This window comes from Neovison vison, chromosome 11 (genome assembly GCF_020171115.1).
Source record: "Neovison vison isolate M4711 chromosome 11, ASM_NN_V1, whole genome shotgun sequence".
In the NCBI taxonomy this organism is placed as follows: domain Eukaryota; kingdom Metazoa; phylum Chordata; class Mammalia; order Carnivora; family Mustelidae; genus Neogale; species Neogale vison.
In genome coordinates this window covers 218211183-218218606 of record NC_058101.1, presented here as the reverse complement: position 1 = coordinate 218218606, position 7424 = coordinate 218211183, and the positions used below count along the sequence as shown (strand labels likewise).

The 7424-nt window shown below is 48.1% G+C and overlaps 1 long non-coding RNA gene across 1 annotated transcript; it reads right to left on the bottom strand.

The window, feature by feature from the left end:
- Positions 1-843: 843 nt before the first annotated feature.
- LOC122890084 lies at positions 844-7077 on the bottom strand. Its single transcript, XR_006381054.1, has 4 exons — positions 6926-7077; positions 5962-6089; positions 2939-3106; positions 844-1454 (listed from the first exon to the last, which is right to left on the bottom strand). It is a non-coding gene; the product is annotated as an uncharacterized LOC122890084 (long non-coding RNA).
- Between the last annotated feature and the right edge of the window lie 347 nt (positions 7078-7424).

Sequence of the window (7424 nt, the reverse complement as noted above, 5' to 3'; positions counted from 1 at the left end):
GTTTTTTTTAAAGATTTTATTTATTTATCTGACAGAGAGAGATCACAAGTAGGCAGAGAGGCAGGCAGAGACAGAGGAAGAAGCAGGCTCCCGCTGAGCAGAGAGCCCGATCTGGGGCTCGATCCCAGGTCCCTGAGATCATGACCTGAGCCAAAGGCAGAGGCTTAACCCGCTGAGCCACCCAGACGCCCCAGAATGGTTTGGTTTTGACTGAAGTTCGTTTTAAGCTGAATTTTTATTTCTTGAAACCTGGAATATTCTGGCAGACTTATGATATTCGACAACTTTTACTTCTAGAAAAGAATGAACAGTGTATAAACCTTCTACCGTACATAGGAAATCTCATCTCTTCTCAGAAAGCAGTCATCAGGTTTATTTTCTCCCTGACTAACCACCAAGTACTCGATAGATTTGAAGATCCAATACTGACTGATAATACTGGCATTCTACATCCCTTTTAATTACCTGTTCCCCGCAAAAGCAACTTCACCTTAAAATGTATTGCAAATGCTCTTAATATGAAGTTTTAAGTAAGATTTTTTTTAACATATCCCTTCTACCAGTTTCTTCTCTCAACCAAAGGATTATTTAAATAGTTTTTCTAGGGACGCCTGAGTGGCTCAGTTGGTTGGACGACTGCCTTCGGCTCAGAGCTTGATCCTGGAGTCCCGGGATCGAGTCCCACATCAGGCTCCCAGCTCCATGGGGAGTCTGCTTCGCTCTCTGACCTTCTCCTCGCTCATGCTCTCTCTCACTGTCTCTCTCTCTCAAATAAATAAATAAATAAATCTTAAAAAAAATAAATAAATAAATAGTTTTTCTAAACTGAGAAAGGGAGGGAAAGGAGAGCATGATCTAATCCTGTTGAAAAATTAAAATTTCCCTTGTTTACCTTATGATTTCCACTATTCCTGATTTCTGACTAACACTGCAGTTTTCTTGCAGTGTCTTTACTGACAATTCTTCTTGGACACAACAGTCAATCACTGCATAGAACTGAAATTAAAGCTCAATACGTGGAGTGAATGGTCAAGACTTCCATTTAACAGAATTAATCCACAGTCCTCAACAGAATATACTCTGTGTACAACTTCCAACTTATAGGTATATGAGCACAAGACAACTTACACGATGGACAGCATAACCACTCCATTGATACCCAACATGTTCTGTTCCCATGCTTAAACTGCCTTTAGACACCAGGTCACGTGCACACCCATCTAGTTCCTCAAAACCGATTTTGCGCATGATGGATCTGCACTTCCTCAGCAGACTTTTAAGACTTTCTTGGCCACGTAAATAACCAAATGGACACCCAAAAAGGATTAGGAATCATCTAGTTGTTGCTCAGGTCAATGTGCTCATGCTCTGAAGCTCCACACCGTTCCAGGAAGTTCTTTCAAGGCACTGCCTACAGCATCCAAGACTCAAGTTCTGGGTTTAATTTCCAGCCCCTGGTGAGATAAACAAAATGAGAAAAACAGCTATATTACTTTTAAGGACACACTTCATAAAGACAACTTTCCCCTATCCTAGTATCATTACAGACACAGGATTCAAGCCCTAGTATGAAAGCTTATTTATTATATAAAACTTTCAAATGGATGGAACAGTTTGAGGCGGGTTCCAACTAAAACTCACCTTCATCTATTCTATACACTTTTCCTGAAGCCCTGTCACTGCCAGGCACTGTACTACACAGTTTAGAAAAATAAAGATGTGAAAAGAGAGGTCCTGCCCTCAGGGGGCACCTGTGTGGCTCAAATCAGTTAAGGGTCAGATGCTCAGCATCTCAGGGACATCAGATGGAGCCTCATGCGGGGCTCAGAGTCTGCATGAAAACTGCTTAAAACTTTCTCTCTCTCTGTCCCCACCCTCCCTCCCTCTCTCAAAATCATTAGGTTGTTTTGTTTTGTTTTTAAAAGGTCCTACCCTCAAAAATGGTAAAATGTAATAGGTGATCCAATAAAACTTCTGTTCAAGTGTTAAATGAATTGTACATGATTTGGAGGGTGAGGCAAACCAATAAAAATACAATTGGAGTGTTGCAAAGATGAGCTACACCTCACTGGAGTGATGAAAAGGCTTCCTGAGACATCTAGGAGTCCAAATGGTAGTGAGGCAGGACAAAGAAGCAAGGGAAAGCATTTCAGAGAAAATCCAGAGGAAGAGAAGGTGTGAAGGTATGGAAATGAGGTCCCATGGTCCCAGCCCAAGACACAAGCAGTTGGAAGTAAACACAGACCCCTATATGTGGAGGGCACATCTGGATTGGTGGCAGTCTGCTTGAAGAAATCCTAAAGGAACACAAAAGAACTGAATCAGGAGCCCCTCGTGATGCATGGCATTTGAACATTATTTCAAAGGCAATGAGAGGGGCACCTGGGTGGATCAGTGGCTTAAAACCTCTGCCTTGGTTCAGGGCATGATCCCAGGGACCTGGGATCCAGCACCACATCTGGTTCTCTGCTTGGCAGGGAGCCTGCTTCCTCCTCTATCTCTCTCTGCCTGCCTCTCTGTCTACTTGTGATCTCTGTCAAATAAATAAGTAAAATCTTTTAAAAAAAGAAAATAAAAAGGCAATGAAAACTGCCACGTAATTTAATTTGACCAAGCAGAGAGAGTTGGATTTGCTTGCCTTGGGCCTGGACGCATAAGGCTGGTGATGGTTATTATACAGTAAATGGTAGTTACCAGCCTGTGGGGCGAAGTGGAAAGGTGTGGATGACCTCTGAAGTGAAGGAAGAGCTGAAAAAGGATGGAGGAGGGAACAAACAACTAACTTGTATGGGTCTGCCCAACAAACGACCTCCAAGAATCATAAATCCCAGATTCAGTAAGGCCTTTCCCAATGTACCCACAGACACTAACTATCTCTCCCATGGACTCATTTATTCCATGGGTGCGCCTCCCACCACTGAAGACTTAATTGTCTCACCTTTTCAACATCCGTTTGGTTCCCTGAAAGCAGGCATTTTCTATCCACTTCACCAATGACTTGAAAGAGCGGTGACTGATAGAACTCTACAACTGAGGAGGCAAAAGCTTTCTCCGTTTATGGGCTGTAGAAAAGTTCCACACACCAGGCTTGATCCTTACACTACAGCTGAAAGAAGACACCTGTGTTCAAGGATGCAGGTAATTAAAAGGCACCAAGGAGCTATCCTATTTCTAGGATGTCTAAGGGTCTACACGCAGAGTGGAGCTCTAAAATAGTGTGAGGATGAAACAGCAGCACTGGTAAACTCACAACCACACACACAAACACGGATGACTCTCCGTAAGGCAGGCCCAGGAGTGCATACAACTGGATGACTCCACATACACCAAATTCACGAACATGCACAACAGCTCCCCAGCAACGGAAGTCAAGAACCATGGCAGAAGTGACCCTCACGAGGGTTATCACAGACTCTGGGGTCCTGGGTGTAATGTCACATGGTGTGTTCCCCTTGTGAAGGTTCCTCAAGCTTTTGGCTTATGATCTCTGCACTTCTCTGTATATATGCTGCGGTTCAAAAAGTTTACTTAAAGGGGTGCCTGGGTGGCTCTACGGGTTAAGCATCCAACTCCTGACTCTGGCTCAGGTCATGATCTCAGGGTCCTGGGATTGAGCCCTCAGTCTGGCTCCTGGCTCAGTGCAGAGTGTACCTGAAATTCTCTCTCTGTCCCTCTGCCCTCCCCTGCCCCCACAGAGACTCTCTCAAGGAAACAAGTATCTTTAAGAGAATAAATAAGCCTTAAAAACAAACAAACAAACACAAAACTCCCTTCCCTTAAAAAGAAGAAGGGAACTTCCCCATGGGGAGGAAGACAACACAACCAAAAAGGCCCAGGTGAAAGAGCCAAAGAGAAACTGAGAGCCAAAACAATACAGCATGTTTCAGTTCAGACTGCAAAGAAGATATCCAGAGATCCACTATTACCTGAAGTTCTAACAAATTGACTTAGTGCTGACCACTTCCTCACCCAGATGCCGTTTACCAAAATAGTTTTTTTTTTTTGTGGTGGGGGGGGCATAAAGAGAGAGAGAAAGCACACAAGCAGGCAGAGAAGCCGGCAGAGGTGGAGAGAGAGGCAGGCTCCCCACTGGACCCCAGGACCCCAGGATCATGACCTGAGCCGAAAGCAGTGGCTTAACCCACTGAGTCACCCAGGCGTCCCTACCAAAATTGTTTTTATTCATCTTGGAATTTCTTCAGTATTGACTGAAGCACAGGATGAGCCTACGTCAGTCAAACCTCCCATCCCAGCAACTAACAGCATACACTGACAGGTTAGCTGGCTTGGCCTCAGAAAATGGCAGGCAACCAAGGAAAAGCAGACTATCCTCTACACAAAGGTCTCAATTTTACATTATCCCCAAACCAATGAGCTAAACGGCAAAGCCTACAGTAATAACCTACAGAAGTAACTACCCCTTGCTACAAAAGAAAGGAGATTGTATGCTGCCCAAAAAGACTAATGTGTATCTTAACACTGTCTAGAAAGACACCCATCACCACTGCAGAAGATCATTAGAAAATAAACACAAACTGACAACTGAGCTTTGCAAAAATTACACTTTCTTTATCCAACCCCAACGTTTATCTTCAACACAAGAAAGGAACAGACATTTGCCGCTCAAGACAGGAAAAGCACAACAACCAGCATAACTGTACCTCCACCACCAAATCGCTCAGGAGAAGAAAACGTAATTCAGGACAGGCAAATTAAAACCGTTCTACACATGGTCAAAAGAACAAAAAATGGGCAGAAGATATGAACAGACACTTCTCCAATCAAGAAATACAAATGGCTATCAGACACATGAAAAAATGCTCATCATCATTAGCCCTCAGGGAGATTCAAATTAAAACCACATTGAGATATCACCTTACACCAGTTAGAATGGCCAAAATTAACAAAACAGGAAACAACATGTGTTGGAGAGGATGTGGAGAAAGGGGAACCCTCTTACACTGTTGGTGGGAATGCAAGTTGGTGCAGCCTCTTTGGAGAACAGTGTGGAGATTCCTCAAGAAATTAAAAATAGAGCTTCCCTACGACCCTGCAATTGCACTCCTGGGTATTTACCCCAAAGATACAGATGTCGTGAAAAGAAGGGCCATCTGTACCCCAATGTTTATAGCAGCAATGGCCACAGTCGCCAAACTATGGAAAGAACCAAGATGCCCTTCAACGGATGAATGGATAAGGAAGATGTGGTCCATATACACTATGGAGTATTATGCCTCCATCAGAAAGGACGAATATCCAACTTTTGTAGCAACATGGACGGGACTGGAAGAGATTATGCTGAGTGAAATCAGTCAAGCAGAGAGAGTCAATTATCATATGGTTTCACTCATTTGTGGAGCATAACCAATAGCATGGAGGACAAGGGGCGTTAGAGAGTAGTAGGGAATTTGGGTAAATTGGAAGGGGAGGTGAACCATGAGAGACTATGGACTCTGAAAAACAGTCTGAGGGGTCTGAAGTGGCGGGGGGGTGGGAGGTTGGGGTACCAGGTGGTGGGTATTATAGAGGGCACAGCTTGCATGGAGCACTGGGTGTGGTGAAAAAATAATGAATACTGTTTTTCTGAAAATAAATAAATTGGGAAAAAAAAAAAAAGAACATGTGTAAACTCCTCCAATCCACAGAAAAATCCCTGCTTCCTCTCTTTTTGAGCCCATCCATACCAATAACCCAATGGATACAAGTGGCAAACCAATCCAGCCCGTTAGAAATGAGACAAAAACTTGGACAAATGTCCTCCCACAAGTCATGCGGTGAAAAGGACCCCTTTGCACCCAACACAAAATACACACAACCAAAACCACACATCAACCACCTGGAAATATAAAAAAGCCATCCTCAACAAGTTGGAAAGAGGACCTCAAGGAGAGCCCTCCACACTCTCCCACACCTTAAGCAACAAAAGTCCTCCCACCAAAGCTAACCCAGATCTTCTAGTACCTGGTGGAGGTGCCTTCCCTCACAAGGCAGAGGCTGCCTATGAAGGCTTCAGCGCAGCTTCTGAAGGTGCAGATGCTCAAACCCCAAAAGCCTTTCTCTACAGCAGGTTCTCTGGTCATTCTGGCCTTCTGAGGAGTGAGAAGTGGGGGAAAGGGGAGGGAAGAGACAGGGATCCAGTGCTGCAAACTTGGCTCTGAGACCAAACACCCACCCTTTCCAGGGACCCAAACATGGACCGGGGAGTGCACGGGGTGCCCCCAAGGGCACCCCACAACCTCAGGGCCCAGACCCTGCTACCTCTAACAGGCGGCAGAGATGGCAGCGGCCAAAGAGAGGACGCCATGGGAGCGGGGAGCGGGCGGACTTGAGGACTGCAGTGTGGGGCTATTGGGGGGCGGGGGAGTGCAGCAGAGGAGATGCTGGCTGGATCAGACGGGGCACGCAGAGGCAGCCAGAGGCCAGTGGCGGAGAGTGGGCTGGCTCCTTCCCTCTCCCCTTCCAAGCTGGCTCCCTCCCTCCCTCCTCACCAGGGTAAATCTCCCTTTCCCTGGGAGGAATGGCCACGGCGGTGGCAGCGGCGGACGGCCGCTGAGGAGCAGGCGCCAGGGCTGCTGCACCAGAGCAGCCAGGCCTGAGCAGGAGCGACCTGGCCCACTGCCGCCGCAGCCTCCCCCATCCCCGAGAATCTCCATTTTAGCATCGCGGGCCTCCCTCGGCCCTGGGGAGCCACGGAGACTTGTCGTCGCCAGCCCCTTCTTGCCACCAACCCTCCCTCCCCTTCCACCCTCTCAGCTCAGAGCAGGTACCTGGTCGGGCTCTCCTTATCCTGCAAGGACAAGGGTTGGCTGTACCCCAGCCCGCCCACCCCGAAGCCCAAAGTGGCGCCAATGGAAGGAGAAGTGCCATCCAGGAATTCCTCCCAAATCTGCCCCCCTCCCTTCTCCGCGCCAGTCCTCAGCCCTACCTCTGCCCTTCCTCAGTTGCTGGGGCTCCCTGGAGCTGCCGCTGCCGCCTCTTCCACAGCCCCCTCCGGCATCTGCGTTGCTGCCATCTGTGTTGCTGCCATCTGTGCCGGATCTGCCGCTTGAGTCGCCAACACCGCTTGTGCAGCCGACGCAGTCTGCGCCGACGCCGCTGTCTGCTCACCGCTGCTACCACCGCGGACGCCGCTGCTGCCACTGCTGGAGCCGTGGACGCCCAAGCGGTTGTCGCTTGTGCAGTCCAACTCTGCGCCAATGACGCTTGCACCGACCACACCGTCGTCTGTGCTGCCGCCGTTTCCGCAGCCAACACCGCCTGTGCCACAGCCGACAATGCCGCCACCACCAAAGCGACTGACGCCTGCACCGCCACCACTTTCTGCCCAGAGGCCGCCTGAACCGCCGACGCCATTGTCTGCGCCACCGCCGCTTCCGCCGCCGCCACCGCCGGCGCCGCCGCCGACAAGGCCGCCGCCACCAAAG